The sequence below is a fragment of the Hemitrygon akajei genome, chromosome 12 (genome assembly GCF_048418815.1).
Source record: "Hemitrygon akajei chromosome 12, sHemAka1.3, whole genome shotgun sequence".
Classification (NCBI taxonomy): domain Eukaryota; kingdom Metazoa; phylum Chordata; class Chondrichthyes; order Myliobatiformes; family Dasyatidae; genus Hemitrygon; species Hemitrygon akajei.
In genome coordinates this window covers 68,783,604-68,796,201 of record NC_133135.1, presented here as the reverse complement: position 1 = coordinate 68,796,201, position 12,598 = coordinate 68,783,604, and the positions used below count along the sequence as shown (strand labels likewise).

The window sequence follows — 12,598 nt, the reverse complement described above, 5'->3', positions numbered from 1 at the left end:
AAAGAACTATTATTCCTTTAGCTGTCCAGTCCTTAAATCTAGCATCCAATTCATTTGGTGTAAAATCCGAGTCATATGCACACCATTTAAGAATTGTAATATCTCCCTCTAGATTATATTTTTTTTAGTAGTTTTCCATATTTTAAGAGTCAATTTCACCCATGGGTTATCAATAGTATTCATGTACCTTTGCAGGTTGTTATCAGCCAAAATTGCTTGTATGGGGATGGGAAGTACCTGCTCCTCAATGTTTTTCCATTGAGCATCATATGATGGGTTGCACAAACATATCACAGCTCTCAACTGTGCTGCAAAATAATAATCTCTAAGAGAAGGTAGGCCCCATCCCCCCTTTTCCTTTGCTAATTGCAAAGTTTTGAGACGAACTCTAGGCCTTTTACCCTGTCAAATATACCTTGATAACATCTTGTTCCATTCATTGAATTGATTTTGATTAATCTCTATTGGTAGGGTCTGAAAGAGATATAACAGTCTGGGCAGTATATTCATTTTAACAGACTCAATCCTTGAACTGAGACTGAAAAAAGGAATCAGGTTCCATCTTGCCACATCTTCCTTAGTTTTTTTATATAAAGGCTGATAATTACATTCTGATAATTTTGCCAAATCTTTTGGCATAATGATACCCAAATATTTGAAAGACTCTGTGTGCTATGCCAAGGGGTATCAACTTGCAATTTCTCTTGGTGGGCTATAGTAATTGGGTTTTATCTATGTTGATCTTGTACCCTGATAATTGACCATATTGTTCAAAGGATTGCATCAATTTAGGTAAAGAGTATGTTGGTTGTCCTAGATAGATCAAAATGTCATCCGCATAACAAGCCAATTTATGCTCTGTCCCTTTAATAGTAATTCCCCTGATATCTTCATTTTGTCTGATGTATTGAGCTAATGGTTCCAGATATAGTGCGAAGAGTAGTGGTGACCATGCACAACCCTGTCTCGTGCCCCTTTCTAGGGTAAGACTATTTGATAAATATCCATTGATTTTAATCCTAGCAGTAGGATTGTCATATAGTGTCTGTATAGTTTTAATAAATGTGTCTTGGAAACCAAATCTATGTAAAACTCTGTAAAGAAAATTCCAATCAACCGAATCAAATGCTTTTTCAGTGTCCACAGATCACTATTGCTTCGATTTTATTTTATTGTATATGATCCATAATGTGAAGTGTCCTTCGTTACGTATCAGTATGGGTAGAAACTCCTCTAATCGTTTGGCCATGCTGGAGGTAAGTAATCTATAATCTACATTAAGAACAGATATTGGTCTAAATGACCCACATTCCATTTTATCCTTGCCTTCTTTCAGTATAGCTGAGATTATCGCTTCCTTCCAACTGGGTGCCATTTGTGCCTCGGCCTCCTCCCATCTCCTGCCTTCTCGATTCTCACACTATTTCCCAAGCGGAGCGGGATAACTCCTCTGCCAGGCTTTCCCTCTGTTTGGTCACGCTGACTGGCAACCCTCTGGCCTTCATGTCTGTAGTCGCCTCTTCCACTGTCTGGTATAACCGCGTCCCGTCATCATAAAACACTCGAAGTTTAGCAGGGTACGGAGTTTGAAATCTAATCTTTTTTTGCTTTAGTACTCGCTTTACTTCAGAGTATTCTTTACGTTTCTGCAGGACCGCGGGGGGGTGTTAATCTTGGTCAAAATATATTACTTTATCATCTAAAAACACTCTTTTCTTACCCCAGGCCCTTCGTAGAATCTCCGCCTTGGTGCTGTACTGAAGGAATTTAATTATTATTGAACGTGGCTTATCTTGGGTATTCTTTGGGACTAGCGCACGATGGGCTCTTTCGATTTCCAGCTCCATAGTTGAGGGAAGCTCCAGCACACCCCGCAGCAACTTTCCGACAACTTTCATAGACGGGCCCTCTGCTCCTTCAGGAACGTTGTAGATTCTGATCATTTTCCGCCGTGATCTTCCCTCCAGGTCAAGCAGCTTACCTTCTTGGTGATTTAATATTTTTATTGTCTTACTCAGTATTTGTTCAATGTTTTGAACGCGATCTTCCACCTTCTCAATTTGAGTCTCTGCCACCGCTATTTTTTGATTGACGTTGGCGAGCTCTGACTTAATATCATGTAGCTGCTGCTTTATTTCTTTCTGGAACTCCCTTATATCTTTCAGAATTTTGATCAAATTTGCCGCTTCACCTGAACGAGGCCCAGCGCCTGCCTCGCTAGCACGCGGTCGGGTAGGAGCCGCTCGCTGCACTTCTCTCGGCCGCAGGCTCCGCAGTGTTGCTTTTTTTATTTCCATTCTTTTTCCCCATTCTTGCCCTTCTTTTCAGTTCAAATATTTTTTGAAAAATACTATATTTGATGGGTTAACGGGGCTTAATACACGCTTTTCCAGAGGAGCTAGTGACTTAAGCTGCCATTCTCGACAATGACATCACCGGAAACCGCAGCTGAGCAATCCTAATTCATATATTTTTTAAATAATACTCAGTTTCCTGTGCAAATATTGTATGATTTTACAATTCTATCAACAGCAAAGCTCTTAGTGTCTACCATCATTACATGGGAGGATGAAAGTTCCATTGTGACTATCTATGCTTACTTGGCCTGTCTCACATTTTGCGGATGAATGCCAGATATCACCTAGTAGTTAAATCCAGAAGTTACAGTCAATGAACATTATACAAAGTGGCTGAGTTATCTTTTATAACCATATAACAATTACAGCACGGAAACAGGCCATCTCGGCCCTTCTAGTCCGTGCCGAACGCTTACTCTCACCTAGTCCCACTGACCTGCACTCAGCCCATAACCCTCCATTCCTTTCCTGTCCATATACCTATCCAATTTTACTTTAAATAACAATACCAAACCTGCCTCTACCACTTCTACTGGAAGCTTGTTCCACACGGTTACCACTCTCTGAGTAAAGAAATTCCCCCTCATGTTACTCTTAAACTTTTGCTCCCTAACTCTCAACTCGTCCTCTTGTTTGAATCTCCCCTACTCTCAATGGAAAAAGCCTATGCACGTCAACTCTATCTATCCCCCTCATAATTTTAAATACCTCTATCAAGTCCCCCCTCAACCTTCTACGCTCCAAAGAATAAAGACCTAACTTGTTCAATCTTTCCCTGTAACGTAGGTCCTGAAACCCAGGTAACATTCTTGTAAATCTTCTCTGTACTCTCCCTATTTTGTTGACATCTTTCCTATAATTTGGTGAACAGAACTGTACACAATACTCCAAATTCAGCCTTACCAATGCCATGTACAATTTTAACATTACATCCCAACTCCTATACTCAATGCTCTGATTTATAAAGGCCAACATACCAAAAGCTTTCTTCACCATCCTATACACATGAGATTCCACCTTCAGGGAACTATGCACCATTATTCCTCGATCACTCTGTTCTACTGCATTCTTCAATGCCCTACCTATTTACCATGTATGTCCTATTTGGATTATTCCTACCAAAATGTAGCACCTCACACTTATCAGCATTAAACTCAATCTGCCATCGTTCAGCCCACTCTTCTAACTGGGCTAAATCTCTCTGCAAACTTTGAAAACCGGCTTCATTATCCACAACGCCACCTACCTTAGTATCATCTGCATACTTACTAATCCAATTTACCACCCCATCATCCAGATCATTAATGTATATGACAAGCAACATTGACCCCAGTACAGATCCCTGAGGCACACCACTAGTCACCAGCCTCCAACCTGACAAACAGTTATCCACAACTACTCTCTGGCATCTCCCATCCAGCCACAGTTGAATCCATTTTACTACTTCAATATTAATACCTAACGATTGAACCTTCCTAACTAACCTTCCATGCGGAACCTTGTCAAAGGCCTTATTGAAGTTCATATAGACAACATCCACAGCTTTACCCTCATCAACTTTCCTCGTAACCTCTTCAAAAAACTCAATAAGATTTGTCAAACATGACCTTCCACGCACAAATCCATGTTGACTGCTCCTAATCAGACCCTGTTTATCCAGATAATTATATATACCAGCTCGAAGAATACTTCCATTAATTTACCCACCACTGATGTCAAACTGACAGGGCTATAATTGCTAGGTTTACTCTTTTTTAAACAATGGAACCACATGAGCAATACGCCAATCCTCTGGCACCATCCCTGTTTCTAAAGACTTTTGAAATATTTCTGTCAGAGCCCCTGCTATTTCTACACTAAGCTCCTTCAAGGTCCTAGGGAATATCCTGTCAGGACCCGGAGATTTATCCACTTTTATATTCCTTAAAAGCACCAGCACTGCCTCCTCTTTAATCGTCATAGTTTCTATAACTACCCGACTTGTTTTCCTTACCTTCCACCATATACGTCAAACTCAAGGCCCGCGGGCCAAATCCGGCCCACAGTGGAATTATCTTTGGCCCGCGAGATAATATCTAATTACTATTAAAGCTGGCCCCAGTAATCGAAGCGCCTATGGCGTATGATATGGCTAATGCTGAGTTTATTCAGGTACCAGGTTTTCAGGGTTTTTAGTGTTTATTCGGCAGTCTTCTTCATAAGAAATGGAATTTGTAAAGTGAAACACTTTGTAGTTATAGCAGAGACTGAGACACATGACAGCAGGCTGAAAAAACGGAGGCAACGAAAGCTGCGTTCGCACACGTCCGACTGATCCGGCCCGCATGAAGCTGCATTTTGCTCAATCCGGCCCGTGACCTAAAATGAGTTTGACACCCCTGCCTTACACAATTTAATATCCTTCTCCTTAGCGAAGAAATTGTTCAAAATCTCCCCCATCTCTTTCGGCTCCACACGTAGCTATCTACTCTGATTCTCTAAGGGAGCAATTTTATCCCTCACTATCCTTTTGCTATTAATATAACTGTAGAAACCCTTCGGATTTATTGTCACCTTACTTACCAAAGCAACCTCGCATCTTCTTTTAGCTTTTCTAATTTCTTTAAGATTCTTCTTACATTCTTTATATTCCTCAAGCACCTCATTTACTCCATTATATTGAAACTAATGGCATTGTGATCACTGGACCTGAACAGTTCCCCAACACATACCTCCATCACCTGACCTATTTCATTCCCTAACAGAAGATCCAACACTGCCCCTTCTCTAGTTGCACCTCTATGTATTGCTGCAAAAAACTATCCTGCACACATTTTACAAACTCCAAACCATCCATCCCTTTTACAGTATGGGCTTCCCAGTCTATGTGTGGAAAATTAAAATCTCCCACAATCACAACCTTGTGCTTACTACAAATATCTGCTATCTCCTTGCAAATTTGCTCCTCCAATTCTCGCTCCCCATTAGGTGGTCTATAATACACTCCTATAAGTGTTACTACACCTTTCCCATTCCTCAATTCCACCCAAACAGCCGCCCTAGACGAGCCCTCTAATCTATCCTGCTAGAGCACTGCTGTAATATTTTCTCTGACAAACAACGCAACACCTCCCCCTCTTGTCCCTCCAATTCTATCACAGCTGAAGCAACGAAATCCAGGAATATTTAGTTGCCAATCACACCCCTCCTGTAACCATGTTTCACTAATAACTACAACATCATATTTCCAGGTATCAATCCATGCTCTAAGCTCATCCACCTTTCTTACAATGCTCCTAGCATTAAAATAAATGCATTTAAGAAATTCCCCACCTCTTCCTCTCTGTTAATCTCTAACAGTACAAAGAACTTTACTGTCTTCTTTTTCTTCCTTCTCCCATACATCTGTTCCTACCTCTGGTTCCCCTCCCCCCTCATTTCTAGTTTAAATCCACTGGAGTCTCTCTGGCAAACCTACCTGCAAGAATATTTGTCCCCCTCCAGTTCAGATGTAAACCGTCCCGCCTGAACAGGTCCCACCTTCCCTGGAAAACTGCCCAATTATCTATAAATCTGAAGCCCTCCCTCCTGCACCATGACTTCAGCCACGTGTTGATCTACACTATCTTACTATTTCTAAACCCACCTGCACGTGGCACTGGTAGCAATCCTGAGATTGCTATCCTGGAGGTACTGTCCTTTAATTTGGCACCTAGCTCCCTAAACTCACCTTTCAGGACCTCCTCACTCTTCCTACCCACGTCATTGGTCCTTACATGGACCAGGACATCCAGCTGCTCACCCTCCCTCTTGAGAATACTTAGAACTCGATTCAAAATATTGCAGACCCTGGCACCAGGGAGGCAACAGACCATCCGGGATTCTCAATCTCTTCCACAGAACCTCCTATCTGTCCTCCTAACTATCGAATCCCTTATCACTACTGCTCTCCTCTTTTCCCTCCTTCCCTTCTGAGCTGAGGGTCCAGTCTTGGTGCCAGAGACGCAACCACTGCAACTTGTCCCTGGTAGGTCGCCCCCACCAACAGTATCCAAAACAGTATACTTATTGTTGATAGGAATGGCCACAGGGGTGCTCTGCTCTTCCTGTCTATTCCCCTTCCCTCTCCTGACAGTCACCCAACTACCTGTCTCCTGACTCCTAGAGGTGACTATCTCCCTGAAACTCCTGTCTATTTCTGCCTCTGCCTCCTGAATGATCCAAAGTTCATTCAGCTCCAGCTCCCTAACACGGTTTGTCAGGAGCTGCAGCTGGATGCACCTTTTACAGGTGTAGTCATCAGGGACAGCTGTGCTCGCCCTGACTTCCCACATACTGCAAACGGAGCACTCAACTGCCCTAACTGCTGCCTCCATTACCTACTCCTAATGAATTAGATTAATTAAAGGAGCTTACCCAGCCTTACCTCACCTGGAGTGAAGCTCATACTCAGCCTCTGCTCGCTATTTAAATTCTCCCGCTGCCTCACAGGCCAACTTTCACGCGCCTGCGCAGTCTAGCCTCTTTGCCGTGATCAGTTTTTTAAAAAAACAGCTTCTCTCCAAGCTTCTTTTACCTCTTCCCACTCCACCTCTTGCTGTGATTTAATTTTTGACTAATTTTTTCATTAGTCAAGGCACAAAGTATAGAACAGGGATATTATGCAGAGTGAAACAGCAGTTATGTTAACCACTTTACAGGAAAATTACAACAGAACTAGACAGGATACAGAGGAAGACAAGGTCAGAACTGAAGAATTTTATTAATGAAGAAAGAAAAGAAAGCTGGCTTTTTTTGGGACACAGAGGAGTCAGAAGGGAGATTTAATTCAGATTAAAGGAGGTATTAAGATTTTTTAAACTACTGTAAGTGGTTGTGAGAGGGTTCTGGAACTCAGTGTCTGAAGGGATAGTGGACACATAAAGCTTTACATTTAAAAAGTGCCTGGATGTGCTAGAAGCTGCTGGATCATTGACCAAGAGTTGTAAACATGAATGAAGCTGCAGTTGCTCTTACTCTACAGGCATTGCCACAATGGACTTTCCATGGAATAGTTTTAGAATCCCATTCCCTGCTCTTCCACATCATGCACTGTTACAGTATTCCCTGCCATATTCGGTGGAAGCCAGTAAGAGACAAGAATTTTAATATTATGAACTAATCTCGTAGTAAATGCAAGTCTGAAATCTTTATACCTTTTTGAATGAAGTGCAATTGAATTTTAAATGCTTTCCAATTTAATAATTAAAAACAGCTCTGTTTCCAGTTTTTCTCTCCAATTTCATTGATTACTCAGTCTGGTACACAACATCAGCATCACAGCAAGAAGTGCCGAGAGCAAAGTAATGTTCAGTGTAACCAACACAGGAAATGGGAGACACACACAACTGCCTAGGAGGTTACCAACAAGAGCAATTAATTAATTGTTGATTCAAAAATGTAATTGAAAAGAAATGCATTTTCAAAACATATTGTGACCTTTCAGTGACTGAAATCACAAGCAAAAAAAACTCAAAATACCCAAATAATTATTGACTTCAGGGAGGAAATTGGAGGTCCATGAGCCAGTCTTCGTCAGTGGATCAGAGGGGGAGAGGGTCAGCCACTTAAAATTGCTTTGTTAACATTTGAAAGGACCGGTCAATTACAAAAAAGCATGGCAACACCTCTACTTCCTTAGGAGTTTGCAAAGATTCTGCATGACATCTAAAACTTTGATCAACTTCTATAGATGAGTGTTGGAGAGTATATTGACTGTGATTTTGTATTTGCACACTGGTTGTCTGCCCTATTGGTAGTGTGTTCCATTGATTCTATTATGGTCACTGGATTTATTGAGTATTCTTACAAGAAAATAAATCCCAGGGTTGAATATGGTGACCTATATGCACTTGATAATAAAAGTTACTTTGAAATGAAATAAAAATTAAGATTTTTGTAAGTGTTTATAATCACTATGTGATGCAACAGGCCAGCACACCACAACAAGGATTTGGGACTGAATCCACCCCGTGATTAAGACCCTACCTAAATTTCAAGATATGCAAAAGTCAGTAAGCACATTCCTTTATCTTTTCAGCAGAACAGAGAAAGAGCTTAAGCTACACAAGCACTATTTAAGTAATAGGTAAATTTGTTTCTTCTGTTGAGAATCAGCTGCTGTCAACAATTACTTAATAGTGATAGGAGAATGAGCAAAGTAGCGCCTGGCACTGGAAGATGAGAATGAAGCTCTTCTGCTCCCCTCCACATGCAGGATGGAAGACAAGGCTCACTCCGAACCCACCCAGAAGCAGGTTCCACCTTTCCACCTACTTCTCTTCATCCAGTTCTCCCCATTTTTCACCATTCCCTGAACCAAGTCCAATCATTTGACTGCAAGAACCCACACAACCCATGAAATATTTCCATTAAATTACACTGGGGTATCCCTACCATTCATGGTAGGCCTCACCTAAAGAGAAAGAAAATTAAGTTCAATTCTGCTAAGAGCTCTCTCTCTAACTGAGCCACAGAGAACAAAGCATGCAGTTATAGGTTTGTTCTATCTAACCAGGAATTCTTGACAAAGCATCGCTGGACATAAAATGCATTTAATAGCTGGGCTGGGAAAACCTTATACACTGACAGATAAAAAATGTGTGGGTCCTGGTTCCTACAACTGCCAATGCAAAATCAAATAAAATCCAAAACGAAACCAAACTTAAAAATCTATTATTTCAGCTTTCAATTTTTATCAAATTTACTAATTTATACAAATTAAAAAAGATTAATGTTATAATATCAAATACTCTCAGGGCAGTCAATTGGAAATGTACTGGCAGCAGGACCAACAAAATACAAGTTGCAGTGAAATACCAAAACAGTGGATATAATGGGAGCTTCATTAATCTTCAACTAACTACTCATTTCACTCTTGAATAATGCAACAGTTTGTGACATTTACAATTATATTCAGCAAAAACAATTTTACCAGGTTACACAGTCCAATTAATCTGGTAACAATCACAATAGCAGTGATTGTTCTGGTGGGCAAGTGAAATTTGTGCATGACAGAAGATCAAGATCACCTGAAATGAGCACATTGTAGAAACCACTTATCACAGTCATTAAAGAAAGGTTGTGTCTCAAAAACCTTCAGTGGAATAGATGTTTTACTGCCTTCAATCTCTGCTTGGATCCTCCTTCCATAGCCCTTACTAAACTAGGGCAATGGTTGCTATGATACAGTCACTTTACTGACACAAAGTCCAATTTAAAGGACTATTTAAGCAGCTTCAGCTTTTGCAGACTTTTACCACCACACAAAAAGTATTCAAGACATAGAGCCAGCCAAACCTTTGGCGGCATTCCACAGCAAAGGGAGTGTATTACATTCAAAGCAAAGAGAAATATTTCTCATACTGGTAGAGTGAATGAACACAACAGGATAAGGCCTAGTCACACAGCGGCTGACAGCACACATTGGGTAGACTGAAGCATAATGTTGTTTTTAGATCTGTTTAATAAGATAATGATGATGATATTTATAAAATATTACTTTGAGTGTTGACCCAATAAAGAGTGAGACTGGTGATTTAATAATGGAAAATCGATAAACAGCTATTTTGTACCTTCACTATAGAGAATACAAATAACTTGGAAAACCTCGCTATAATCGCCAGGAAAGTGATACTGAGCAAATTGTTGGAGCTGAAAGCTGATAAATATTTGTGTCCTGATGGACCTCATCCTTGAATGCTATAAAGTGACCAATGAGAGAGTTGACATATGAGTATGAATTATCTAAAATTCCCCAGATTCAGGAAAGGTCTCATTAGACTGAGAAATAATAAATGAAACTCCTTCATTAAAAGGGGAAGGAGAGAAAAAACAGTACTATAGGCATCAATTTTACATATGCCACTGGATAAACATTAAAAGCAAATATTTCAAAGTAAGACACACAAAAAAAACTTCAAAGTGATCACACAAAGTCAACATGACTTTGTGAAAGAGAAATCATACCTGATCAATTTGTTGGAGGTCATTAAAGTTGTAACATGAGCTATGGATAAAGGACAACTGGTATACTTTGATCTTCAGAAGGCATTTAAGTAGATGTTGCATTGGTTATCGCACAACATATTTACATAATTAAAAGATTTTGTTGGATAACAGAAAAAATGGTTGGCAAAATGGAACAAGCACTGTGGAGCAAGGATCTGTGCTTGGGCCTCAACGTTTTACTTTTTTTATATCAATGTCTTGGATGAAGGCACCAAAGTTATAGCTCCAAAATTTGCTGATGGTATAAAGATAGGTTGGAAAATGTGAGGAGGTTATGAAGAAGCTAAAGTCAATTCAGATAGTGGGCAAAGATCTGGCTTTGGAGTATAATGCAGGATATGTAAAATTCTCCATTTGGTATAAAAATAACAAAGTAGGATTTTATCCAAATACTGAGACTTGCAGAGCTTTGAGTTGCAACACAATCTGAGTATTCCACTCCATCTTTTACAAAATACTAGTATGAATGCACAGATAATAATTAATAAAGCTAACAAAGTGTTGTTATTTAATGCTGGACAAGTGATTACAAAAGTAGAGAGATGAATTGGTGAGATCATATCTGGAGTGCTGTGCATAGTCTTTTCTTAAGAAAGGATGAAAATTTGTTGGGAATATTCTTGTGGATAACTGGACTAAGACCTGGATTGCGCTTTGCAAAGACTGAAGTCCACTGGTGAGCAGTGGTGTTCCGCAAGATTCCCTGTTAGGACCATTTATATTCATGTTATATGTCAATGATGGAATTGATGGCTTTGTGGCCGAGTTTGCTGATGATACAAAGATAGATGGAGGGGCAGGAAGTGTTGAGGAAGCAGGGAGTCTGCAGAAGGATTTGGACAGATTAAGAGAATGGCAGATGGAATACAGTGAAGGGAAATGTATGGTCATATACTTTGGCAGAAGTAATAAAGGCACTTCTCTGTTTACAAAACTATGGACTATTTTCTAAACAGGGATCAAATTCAGAAATCAAAGGTGCAAAGGAACATGGCAGTCATTGTGCAGGATTCCCTAAAGGTTAACACACAGGTTGAGTTGGTGGGAAGGAAGGCAAATGCAATGTTAGCACTTATTTTCAGAGGACTAGAATAAGCAAGGATGTAATGCTGAATCTTTATAAGGCATTGGTCAGACTGTAATTGGGAGTATTGTAAGCAGTTTTGGGCCACTTACCTAAAAAAGGATATGCTGGCATTGGAGAGGATACAGAGGAGGTTCACCAGAATGAAGCCGGGAATGAAAAGGTTGATATACGAGAAGCATTTGATGGATCTGGGCCTGCACTTGCAAGAGTTTAGAAAAATGAGGGAGGAATCTCATTGAAATGTATTGAATTTTGAAAGGCCTCAACAGAGTGGACATGGAGAGGTAGTAGGGAATTTTAGGACCAGAGGGCACAGCCTCCGTATACAAGGACTTCCCTTTAAAACAGATGAGGAAGAATTTCTTCAGCCAGAGGATGATGAATCTGTGGAATTTCATTGCCAAAGATAGCTATGGAGGCCTTGTCATTGGGTATATTTAATGTGGAGGATGACATGTTCTGATTAGTAAGAGTGTCAAAGTTACGGAGAGTAAGTGGAAAAAGGAGGCTGAGAGGGATAATAAATCAGCCATAATAGAATGGCAGAGAACATTTGGATGGCCTAATTTTGCTCCTACTGTATGTCTTACAGTCTTATGGATTGGGTAGGTTATCCCATGAGAAATGATGGAAAGGCTAAATGTGTATCCACCGGAGCTTAGAAGAGTGAAGGGAACTTAATCAAAGCAAAATAGGTCCTGAGGGCCTTAAAAGAGCAATGTTTCGATTGCGAGAGAATCTGAGAGCAAACTCAATGGGCCAAGTGGCCTAATTCCCCTCCTATATCTTATGGCCTAAAACTTATTCATATTAAAATTGATGGAATTAAACTTCAGAATCTAGGAGGACAATCAGTTTCTCCAGTCAAGTAATATGACCAAAACTACGTCAGGTATCAGTCTAATAAATCTGGAGCATTCTATCCAAAGCTTTGAGAAGTCTCTTACAAGAAGTATGATAACTGGGCAGTACTCCAGCTGAGGTTTACCTGCTATTTAAATAAATTTGAAAAAAAGTTCTTTGCCTTTGCATTTTACACTTCAAGCCAAGGCCCTATTTATTTCTGGAAAGTCTTGCATTCTGGAATGCAATAACACTCTCAAAGATAAATACATATATACACACA

General features: G+C 40.1%; 1 protein-coding gene across 2 annotated transcripts in view; it reads right to left on the bottom strand.

The window, feature by feature from the left end:
- The window catches only part of dbt (dihydrolipoamide branched chain transacylase E2), a 53,461-nt gene that overhangs the window by 16,475 nt on the left and 24,388 nt on the right, over positions 1 to 12,598 (bottom strand). The gene's annotated exons all lie outside the window — the stretch shown is intronic.